This window comes from Amphiprion ocellaris, chromosome 6 (genome assembly GCF_022539595.1).
Source record: "Amphiprion ocellaris isolate individual 3 ecotype Okinawa chromosome 6, ASM2253959v1, whole genome shotgun sequence".
In the NCBI taxonomy this organism is placed as follows: Eukaryota; Metazoa; Chordata; class Actinopteri; family Pomacentridae; genus Amphiprion; species Amphiprion ocellaris.
In genome coordinates this window covers 35729873-35740942 of record NC_072771.1, presented here as the reverse complement: position 1 = coordinate 35740942, position 11070 = coordinate 35729873, and the positions used below count along the sequence as shown (strand labels likewise).

Below are 11070 nucleotides of genomic sequence, written 5' to 3'. Positions count from 1 at the left end.
GGTCTACCTTTAACGTGGAATACTACTTTAAACCAATATTTTTTGGTCTACATTGAAGGATTTTAGGTGGAATATTCCTTTGAACGAACTTTTTAAGTTTATGTTCAAGGATATTGGGTGGAATATACCATCAGACCAACCTCCAAGGTCTACAGTAGTGAATTTTAGGTGGAATATACCATTAAACTCACCTTTTAGGTCTACATTGGAGTATTTTAGGTGGAATATTCCTTTTAACCAGCCCCTCAGGTCTCTTTGAGGATTTTGGATGGAATACTTGGTTAAACCAACATTTTAGGTGTATGTTGTGGAATCCTAAGGCCAGTAACCTCCTAAATCAATCAAATAAATTATTTAACTATCAGAGAATTACTGGACCAGCTCTCCATCTAACGGGTCCGGTTCCCGCGGCCCATATGGTACAACCCAGATGGGATCTGAGGAACGTTAAAGCTGGTAAGCGACAAAATTCGCCTAGCTTCTAACTGCCTCCATCCAGACGCCTATCCTGCTTCCACTCATAACTAACTCAACTGAGTAGCCACTTTCGAATGGTCAAATTAATTACCAGTCACGTCTGTTAACGGCAGCTTTTCTCTTAAAGGATTTTGCACTTGGTAAGTTGCAAACAGTGCAGAAAGAGCACTCCTTCAGTCCATAATTCCAGTAGAACAGTTATTCCTTTGCAGATCATGTTGAATCCCCCGTCCGAGTTACGTGGTAAAATCCCCTTTGCTCAGAGCATTTCTACCCTGGATTGCAACCAGTGACCACCTCGCAACGACTCCCAACTCGTGTCTCGATCCAGTGCAATTTATACAACAACTGAACCTTTTGCATATGCAAGAACTGCACCCTTAATTAACATACGTGATGACAGCATCCATCCCCCTCCTCATTCGTGCACTGCTTCCATCCACTGACCTCGTGGCCTCTGCGTGCTCTGGAGGAACTAAAACCATCTATTCTGGACTGTTCCACCAGCCCCCCCCCCCCCCCCCCCCAACTCATCCTAAGACCCCTCCATGTTTGAGGAACTGAAACTAACTGTTTGGACTGTTTGGACCCTTCCACTCAGTCTTACTTCTCTATTAATGTATTTGTTCCATCTGCAGCTCAGAGCAGGCCTCCGGTTAGGAAACAGATGTCAGACTCACAAAAATCCTTGACGTCTATTTCGAGCTTAATAACCTTTACCATGAACATTTGACCCCAGTTCACCTTAGCTGTTGACTTCTCACTTCATTACTAAGTAAAAAACCTTAGTTCAACAGTAATCAAAACTCTTTCTAAAACATCTCAGTTTCATAGTAATCAAAACTCTTAAAAGCATTTCCATTTAATAAAGCATTAGTTCCTCATATTTGTCATATCTATCAAAAACATCAGTTTCCCTGGTAACCAAAAACATCACTTTTCACAGTGAGTTGCTGTTCTGACTTAGTTACTTCTTAAACAAAGATTATAAAATAGGTATTTGTGTTAGCTTTAACACATTTATTAGGTTATAGCATGAATCAGTTATAAATCACAGGTTATAATATCACAATGTTCCCTTATTTAGCTGTTATTCTGCCAGTGTCTCACCCTTGTGGCTGATTCTGGGATCTCATACCTCCATGTTTCTCAACACCCCCTACTATGAGATCACAGTCAGCCCTTATAAATGACTGATTCTGGGATCCCATATCTCCGTGCTTCACAACAATGTCCAAGGATTTTTGGTGGAATGTTCCTTTAAGGTGGATGTGTGAGGACCTTGTAAGTGGAATACTTCCTGAAACCAACCTTTTAGGTCAACATTCAAAGATTTAAGGTGGAATATTCCTTTAAACCAACCTAAATTTCATGTTTTGATCATTATCAAGTGAGAAACCTCAATCCAGACTCCTCATAATGACGTTTGAGATTTATGCTGCTGTTATTTGTTTAGTCCAGACTAAATGACAGAAATCCACAACTGTAATTTTATTTCAGGACTCGGTTATTAAATGTCAAAACAATCCATGTGACTCTAAAAACTCAACAGCTTTACAAACTCTAAGATTAAACTCTCCACAAGGATCCAAAATAAGTTGGACTTCTAAATGAGAGCTTTAATTATTCTTCATCTACTTCCTGAAAAGTTTGGTCAATAAAAAAGACAAAAACTAATATTTTCAGCTGAACTAAAGACAGACTTTGTGATTTTTCTGCTCACACGTTGTGTTGTTGTAAACTTACTCTTTCAAATAAATATCCTCCTAACCTCCTGGAAACCAGCGTTTGTCCTGTTTTTGTGTTGCTCCTCCGTGACCCTAGACAGCTGGGTCGTAATGTTTTTTGAGCAACACACCATACTATGACGTTTTTACAATGATGGTTCTACTATGGAACCAGTTTGACATGTTCAGGCGTTCTTTGTGTGAAAACTCAGAGATTTCAGGTATCAGAAGGTGGTTTTCAACTTTCTTTGTTAACTTTCTACTTCAACTTTAAACTAAATTTCCTTCACTAACCCAGCCCTCTGGACTTCCAGGAAGCTGTGTTCCTATTGGCTGTCCAGGTGGCTGCTTGGTGTTATCAGGAACACCTGAGCAGCTTGGTGTTATCAGGAACACCTGAGCAGCTCACTGTCTTCCTGCTTTATTTAGCTGCAGACAAACATTTCCTCTGCTTCTCTTCACCACTGAACCGGGTTCGGCTCCATTGCTTTAGTTTGTTCTTGAGGCGTTGGCTTGCAGCTTCCAGCAGTAACATCGTCTTCAATGTGTTTCTTGGTGTGTTTTAGGGCTTTGTACTGGATAGTTGTCTTGGTAAATGTGGTTCTTTAGCCACAGTTAGCACATGGTGCTAATGTGGGCAGTGATTAGTGGATTTGCTGCAGCTGTGTCTTTATCTTGGCTGTAGTGAGTCTTTAGAGGTTTTTGGTCAGACACATTCTGTATTCTTCTTTGTGAACCACCGTTGGTTGTCCAGAAGGTAAGAGTTCCTGTCCTGATTCTCTGTTCTCAGAGCTTCTCTGGTAGGCTGCAGGAGACTTTAGCGTTTGGGTTGTGCTAGTTTGGTTTTTGTACGGTTTCATTTGGACGACTATCTTGAGGCCCCTCCACGTGGTTTAGTGAGGTTTTCTGGAACAGTTCTACAAAGCAACCTGCAGCAGAAGAGACTTTGAGAGTTTTTAGGAAGTTCTGGAGACCAGACTTTAGAGCAGCAGAAACATTTGTCAGCAGTTTGAGCAGGAGAAGGTGAGCTTCAGAGTAGAAATGAGACAGAAACCTTCTTGACCCGTGTGGTGAGGTCCTGTACCAAGAGTTTGAGCAGGTTGTGAAGAGTCTGTAGTTCTTTGGTCTGAAAGCACAAGAAGAGTCGACTCATTAAAGGAGAAAACAGGAGATATTGTTGGTTCTTCTGTCACTCTGCAGTTTCCAGTTTCCTTAGACTGAATATCAAGTTTACATTTTAAATGATTTACCATGTGAGCCCAAGAAGACTTCAATAAACTCCCTCCATCCCCTGGACACAACACATTTTATTACCATGTTAAATCTTTTTTTTTAAATATGTTTTTGAGTTTTAATCATAGTTTTACAATAGTTTTTTCTCTTTGCTTGTTTAGTTTTGTCATCTGTGTGAAAGCTGCTAAACAAATAAAGTTGATTTGATAAACTGAATAATTGACTAACTTATGATTGTGATAACGGAAGTATTTTCATTGTGATTTAAGGGTTTGTTTCATTTTTAAGGTTGGGGTTAAAATCTTGACAGAAAAAAAGATTAAAGAAATAAACTATATTAAAAAAAGCAATTAAATGAATGGAAAAAACATTTAATACAATAAAACTTTTTAAAAGAAAATTAAACATTAGATACAATTAAATTAAACAGAAAATATTTAATTAGATAAACAGAAGATACAAAACATGTAATTATGAAATTAAACAAAACTTTTAAACAAAAATATTAAACATTAAAGATGAAATATTTTAGATAATTAAACATTTAAAAAGTACAATTAAACAAGAATATTAAACATTTGAAAAATGCAAAACATGTAATTAGATTATTAAACCTTTAAAAAGACAAAACATTTAATTAAAAAATTTAAATGTTTAATTAGAAAATTAAATCTTATAACAATAAAAATTTAAATAGGAATTAAACAGAAAATACAGTGAAGCATATAAAAAGAAAATTAAACATTAAAAGGTGATAAAACATTTAAAAAGAAAAACCTTAAAGATTTAATCGAAAAATTAAACATTGGGACAGAAAAGGAAATTTTTCAAACAAGCCGCTAAAACATTCGAAAAAACAAACATTAAAAAGACAAAACATTTGGAAATCAAATCAGACATTAGAAAAGAATTAAAGGTGAGAAAAGAGCAAAACTAAACATTTCAGAAGAATCAAACTAAAGACAAAACATTTGAAAAGACACCAGTTAGACTTTAGAAGATCAAATTAAATAGAAGAGACAATAAAACAATCAAAAAGAGCAAAAACCGATAAAGGTCTTAATGCGTTTTCTAGTCTGAAATGAAAACATCAAGTTGTTTCTTCAAACATTTCCTCTTTCTATGTTCTTGGTTTGATTGTGGACAGATTTACTAAGAACTCATTTCAGAAAACTGCTTTCCAGATAAAGTCTACTAGTAGTTGAAGGCATTGATCAAACTAATGTTACCTTCTGATCTTCACAAACTTTACTGTTCAGTGAAGAGAATCAAAGTTTGTTGAGGATTTCTAAAAAAACCACAGGTGAAGGTCTGAGAAGAACTCAGATGGATGATCTAAATGTGAAATCAAGACTCATGGTCACAAGTTTTAAGGCTTCTGTTAACCACAAAGTTCAAACTAACAGAGAAGTACTGAGAAACTTCTAAAATTTCAGTCCTCAGACTGTCTGAAGGTTCAAACTAACAGAGAACTACTCAAGAACTTCTAGGATTTCAGTCCTCAGAGTGTCTAAAGGTTCAAACTAACAGAGAAGTACTGAGAAACTTCTAAAATTTCAACCCTCAGGCTGTCTGAAGGTTCAAACTAACCTAGGACTACTCAGGAACTTAGAAGATATCAGTCCTTGGACTGTCTGAAAGTTCAATCTAACAGAGATCTACTGTGGGACTTAGAAAATTTCAGCCCTCAGACTGTGTGAAAGCTTAGGTCCTGAGGACTCGGGAGGTCTGGGGGCTTGGAAAGTCTTGGAAGTGAGGGTTCCACCCTCCAGCACAAAGGCTGAAGTCCAGCCTCCTGAGAAAAACGGTCGAGTCGAGACTCGAGTTAAAAAAAAAACTCAAAAACGACAAAAAATAGATGATAAATGCGCAAAAAAAAGAAGAATTAGTATCTGAGCGAATAGCTCAGGGGAAAAGAAGACGGACTACCAAGTGGAAGGTCGCAGGTTCGAGACCAGCCACTGGCAGTTTTCTTTCTTTGTCTTTGTCAGAATTTTGAGAAAACTTAAGAAGTGTCTGGTCTTGAACCAGCGACCTGCAGCTCCATAGGCAAATCCTTAACTCACTGAGCTACAGATCAGATAAAAAGAAATAAATTCGTCGTCCCTTTGGCATCGTAGTTCCTGAAGTGACCACATGGGTGGAGCCAAGGCGGAGTCTGGGTGGAGTCAGGGCGGGGAGTAGGCGGGAGGTGGGTGGCGGCTTCCCCCCTCTACTCCCCCACCTCCCCCCACCACCCACCACACCTTCCTCCGCCCGACGAGTTCTTCGAGTCTCCACAAGTTCTTCGAGTCTCCACAGGTTTTCCCCAGTTTCTGGAGTTTCCACCAGGTCGGAGGCAGAACAACTTGTCATGAAGAGATGTTGAAGTTGTCCAGGATGGACTGACTTTTTACAGCGACTAGAAGGAAGACCACTCGAAGAGCAGGTCTTTAACTACCATCCTTAAAATCCATGGAGTCGCTCCAGAGAAATGAAGGGACGTCAACTTTTATCAACCTCCATCCAGATGTTCAACTTCATATCTTTACTTGGAGATTTGTAGCACCACAAACCTTTAGTATCACACTTTATTATCATTTATTAGGACTTTAATGGAATCCACCAGCAGATTTAGTTTTTGACAAACTTTATTCTTGTCGTTGTGGGACTGCAGTATTTTAAACTCTTCCTTTTATTTGACCTCGTTTATTAGTTTTAGTGGAGAAAGTTATTTTAATTGTCCATTAGTCTCTTAAAAAACAAATAATAAATTGGATTAGTCAAGAGCCTTAAATTTCTTACTTTGTCATATTTTAAATATGACAAACAATATAAAAATATAGCGTCTTGAGACAATTTGACCTGTAATTGGCGTTATATAAATAAAGTCAAATTAAAATTGTATGTATCTTGTGATGTTGGAGTAATTCAGCCATATATGTTGGAAAACACACTTTCTTAACACATGACTTATGATTAAAACACATTAATCTGTTGAATAATGGACAAAGTTTACTGTCATAAAAACCAAAAAGATTTACATTCATGATGCAGGAATCAGGCAGTTTTTCACTTTTTATCTTAGTTTAGTCAGAAAGATAGTTGATAATGTGTGAATTGTTGCAGCTTGTGAGCCATAGAAGGTTTTAGTCTTTGGGGCCGAGTGTCAAAAAACATTTAGAAACCAACATCAACAAAACACTCAAAGATTTGAACATCATTAAAGGGAAATCCAACTTTTGCATGACAATGTCTAATTAAAGGACATTTATTTCCAATGTAAATGTGTGATATTCATCCTCTGGAGCTTTCTCTTCACATCGTCTTCCACCTGGACTGGTTTGGTCGGGAGCATGTGCAACAAACATTTGAAAAACTGCACTTTAACATCAATGAATGACACTGAAGTTTAATCACTACATAAATGAGACTGAGTCTGGATGTGCTGCTCTGTCATTAACTCCTAAGTTTAGGGAAAGTTCAAACAAAAGAGGACAGTTCAGATAAGACTTTAGAATGAGCTTATTTTGAACAAACATCTCAGACTTTCTGAGCTTCAGCACCTCTAGCAAGATATTTTAACAACAAGCAACTCAAGATATCCAGAAGTTGGAGAGAGTTAGCTTTAGCTGAGCCAAAGAACATGTGGGACGCTAACCTAGCAAACATTTCAGACTTTTCTCTGTGAATTCTGAGAAATAATTTCCTATTTAATGACAGAGGTACACATCTTAACTCAGTCTCATTAAAACAGACTCTAATTCAGTGTCATCCATCCATATTAAAGTGCAGTTACCCAAAATGTTTGCTGCATGAGCTCCAACAAAACCTGTCCAGGTAGAAGGCCACTTTGACAAACAGGAAGTGGAAGATTCCAAGCAGATTTATAGAAGGGGGAACCGGACTGTACTAAGTGTGGTCGAGCATAGAGGGGTGTTTTGTGGGTTTTTAAGGCTGATAATGATTATTAGTGAGACATTTGGAGTAGATATTCATTTGCAGTAAATAAAAGTATTTAAAATCTTGAGTTAAACTTAGAAGAACACAAACTCTAACAGAAAACGATGCGTTGATACGTTTTTGTTTTGTTTACAGATGTTAAGTTAAAGGAGTTTTATTCGTGACGTATAACCAATCAAATCAGTCCAGAAGACAGAGCGACCACAGGTAGATAAAGGTTCAGAGCCAAAGTAGCGCCATTTTTAAATGTATTTATTACTGTAAATCAGTAAAAAATAAAATACTGATAATCAGTAAATCAGTCAGCCCACAATTACTACAATTGTACAATGTATGTCTCTTTCCTTTGACTTGTTATTTGTACAATATACGATGTATGTGGTGCCGTTTTTTTTTTTTTTTTAGTTTTTTTGTTGTTTTTAGTAACATTTTATAAGAATTTGAACAGTTTTAAATATTACTATACTTTTACTTGTGTAATGAAATATTATTCCATGGCATATTTGAGACGACATATTATACTCTGATGTTTTCTTGAAAAACATACTATTTTGACAATATACTGCACTATGACATTTTTTGAACCACATATCATACATGACAATTTTAGGCAACATCCTATCATTTTGTGCTTTTTGAACCACATAAAAATCTATGGGTTTTTCTTGCCAACATGCTATACTATGAACTACAGGCCATACTATGTTATTGAGTAAAGTATACTATACTTTGACATTTTCTGAACTACATCCTATACTATGGCGTTATGCACAGAGTGCTTTGGTTACATGTTGATTTATAATCTAGATTTTTTTTTGGTTTTGTTTTTTGACAGGATTACCACAGACCTGACCGTGAACACCGTTGATACCCACCTGAGGGAGACGCTGCCTAAGATCTCAAGGCTGCTTGGTCGTGGTCTTTCTGGTCCTGCTCCAGAACGCCTTCATCAACTACGTCTTCTTTTGAAGAGGCCCTCAGATGCTGCAATCTCTGACCTTCAGGAGGAACTGCTACTTTCACTCTGTAACGAGACGGAGCTTATTTTAAAGACCCAGCTCCTGGCGGCTTTGAGTGAAAATTTAACATCCATCAAAACGGAACTACAGACAGTTAAATCTGAGCTGTCGGTCAGTATTTCAAACATCAAGTCCGACCCAGCTGCCCTAAAGCATGCTGTGGGTGAAACAGAAACTTCACTCTCCACATCACGGATGACATCGTCACACTCTAAAGCAGAGAACCTGTCTGCTGAACTTTTAAAAGTGGACTATAAATGTGAAGAATGTGAGCAGCAGCAGACTGTGAGCAGCGGAACAGATGTGATCAGAAAGAAGTCATTTTCTTTTTTCTTTTCTTTCTGGTTGACTTGATGCTGTCAGATGCAGATGTTGGAGCTGATTCTGATCTTTCAGGATAAAAGCTGCTTTTCCTTCACAGACTTTTCAGGAAATTATTCTCTCAGGTTTTCTCTGCTATTTATACTTTTATTATCTGTGATTATTTCTTTATTTCATTATTGTAAAATAAAGTTTGGGGCATAAAGACTCATTTAGTTATTTTATTCCTGAAATCTTTGACGTAGCAGAATTAAACTTCCATTTTCCTTCTTGTACTTCTGATACTAGAACTAAACATGTCTTCAACACGGATCATCTGGTTTTAATGAATCAGCAGCAACATCACAACAACAAATGAGACAATTTTCAACAAATTCATGAAACTGATGTCATTTAAAACTATCAGTCTGTTTTAGTGTCAAATTAAAGCTGATTACTGACAACTAGAACATTAACGTTACTGTTTTAATCACATTTAAGTTTCCTGAACGTTACATTAACGTCAACCAGCCACAGTTTTATGAACTTAATGAACCACATTACAGTAACACAACACACTTCAGCTGCTGACAGGAAACAACACAAACATCGTTCGCTTGATGCTACATTTAGCTGCTAATCAGGACTGGTCAGCTAGCTCTGTTAGCATCGCTAATTCACATTAAAGCTAATATTCACTGGATGCTAACTCTCTTCTCTGGTCAACACACACAAATAAACTCCACCAACTCCTGGGGTTCACTGCTCACATTATATCCGACTCTGAAGTTTAACATGAAGTTCATTAAAACCGGCACTGATCAGTAAATTATCATTTATTACCGACCAGCTGTCGGAGTCCTTCAGTGTCTGTTGGTCCAATCAGCCGAAGGACTGAATTACTGAACCGAAAACTGATTAAAACAAGACAACGGACAGTAAAACTGTCTGTGGAAAATATGCTGCTGCTCTGATAAATAACAACAAACTAAAACAAACTTTGTGGAAGTGTCGCTTTCAGTGATTTTTTAATAAATAGCAAATATGAGGCTGTTATTTTTCTGGAAGTAAAAGGAAACGTTGCTTATCCGTAGTTTCGCTAACTTAACTTTAGCTGCACTTTAACCATGTTCTAACTGATAGATCTTTTTTAAAAAAAATTAAAATAGCTGCACTTCCTTTGTATATTTGGTCGTTTCTTATGTTGCTGCTGTTTCATTGCAATTATATTTTAATAATATCACTTTGAATACAGATAATTGAAAAGAAAAAAACTGGCTCTGAAATACTCAATGAACTGATACGTCATCTAGTGTTAAACTGAATAAGAATTCTTAATAATATAAAATGTAACTGACTGAGCTGTATTAATTAAATCCAGATATTAAATATTAAATTCATTTACCTAAGAAAACCATCCTTTAATGTCTTACCTTAAAATGACCTACATTTTTAAAAAATATAGGTGCAAAGTCAAAGTTTCACACTAAAGATTAATCACTGATGAACATTTAATTGCATTCACTAAATATTTACGAGGAAACAGAAATCCATGTCTAACATTTGTATCAAATATGTTTATGTCTATAAAATATACTGGACATCAATAAAATTATCTGCATAGAGAAATATATGAAGTCCATCTGCATTTATACATCATATTGGTGTTTAAATAACGGGAACTGCAGCCCACGTTCAGTCAAGTTAGCGGAATTACGGATAAACAACGTTTCCAGGTATCTCTTTCAAAATAAAAGCCGTGATTTTTTTTACAGAAAAATTACGTGATTTCAAAAATGTGATTTTGAAAATGTAAATCAAACTGTAATAAGCGTTAGCTAGCTGCTCCACCTGCTCTGAATATTTTAGTGCTCGTCGTTGTCAAGCCCAAAAGAAAAATGAATCCATATTCTGGCTACATTACCTACAGCAGCATCCCTGGAGTGACCGGAAAGGTTAGCCGACCTAGCGGAAGTGCTAATGAGGTCTGCTCTGGCACGGATTATTACCGTCACACATGTAGTGACCTGAAGGACCAGCTGAAATGTGACTTAAAGTCTCTGCAGGACAAGACGGACAAATACAAACAAGTGGAGAAAACATACAGTGAAATGAGAGAACACACCAAGAAGCAGCTGTTGTCCACAGAGAGGCAGATCAGAGCAGAGTTCTACAAGCTCCAGCAGTTCCTGAAAGAGGAAGAGGAGTCCAGACTGGCAGCTCTGAGGGAGGAAGAGGAGCACAAGGGGAAGACTATCAGCAGAGAGATGAAGAGGATTCAGGAGCAGATCTCCTCTCTGTCAGACAGCATCTGTGCTGTTGAAGAAGAGCTGCAGAAACACAAGGTGGCGTTCCTCAGCACTTATAAAGAC

General features: G+C 37.2%; 1 long non-coding RNA gene across 1 annotated transcript in view; it reads right to left on the bottom strand.

The window, feature by feature from the left end:
* The window catches only part of LOC129349047 (uncharacterized), a 17959-nt gene extending 8124 nt beyond the window's left edge, over nucleotides 1-9835 (bottom strand). Inside the window, exon 1 of the long non-coding RNA XR_008601871.1 lies at nucleotides 8255-9835. This is a non-coding gene — a long non-coding RNA (uncharacterized LOC129349047). The remainder of the gene's footprint in view (nucleotides 1-8254) is intronic.
* Between the last annotated feature and the right edge of the window lie 1235 nt (nucleotides 9836-11070).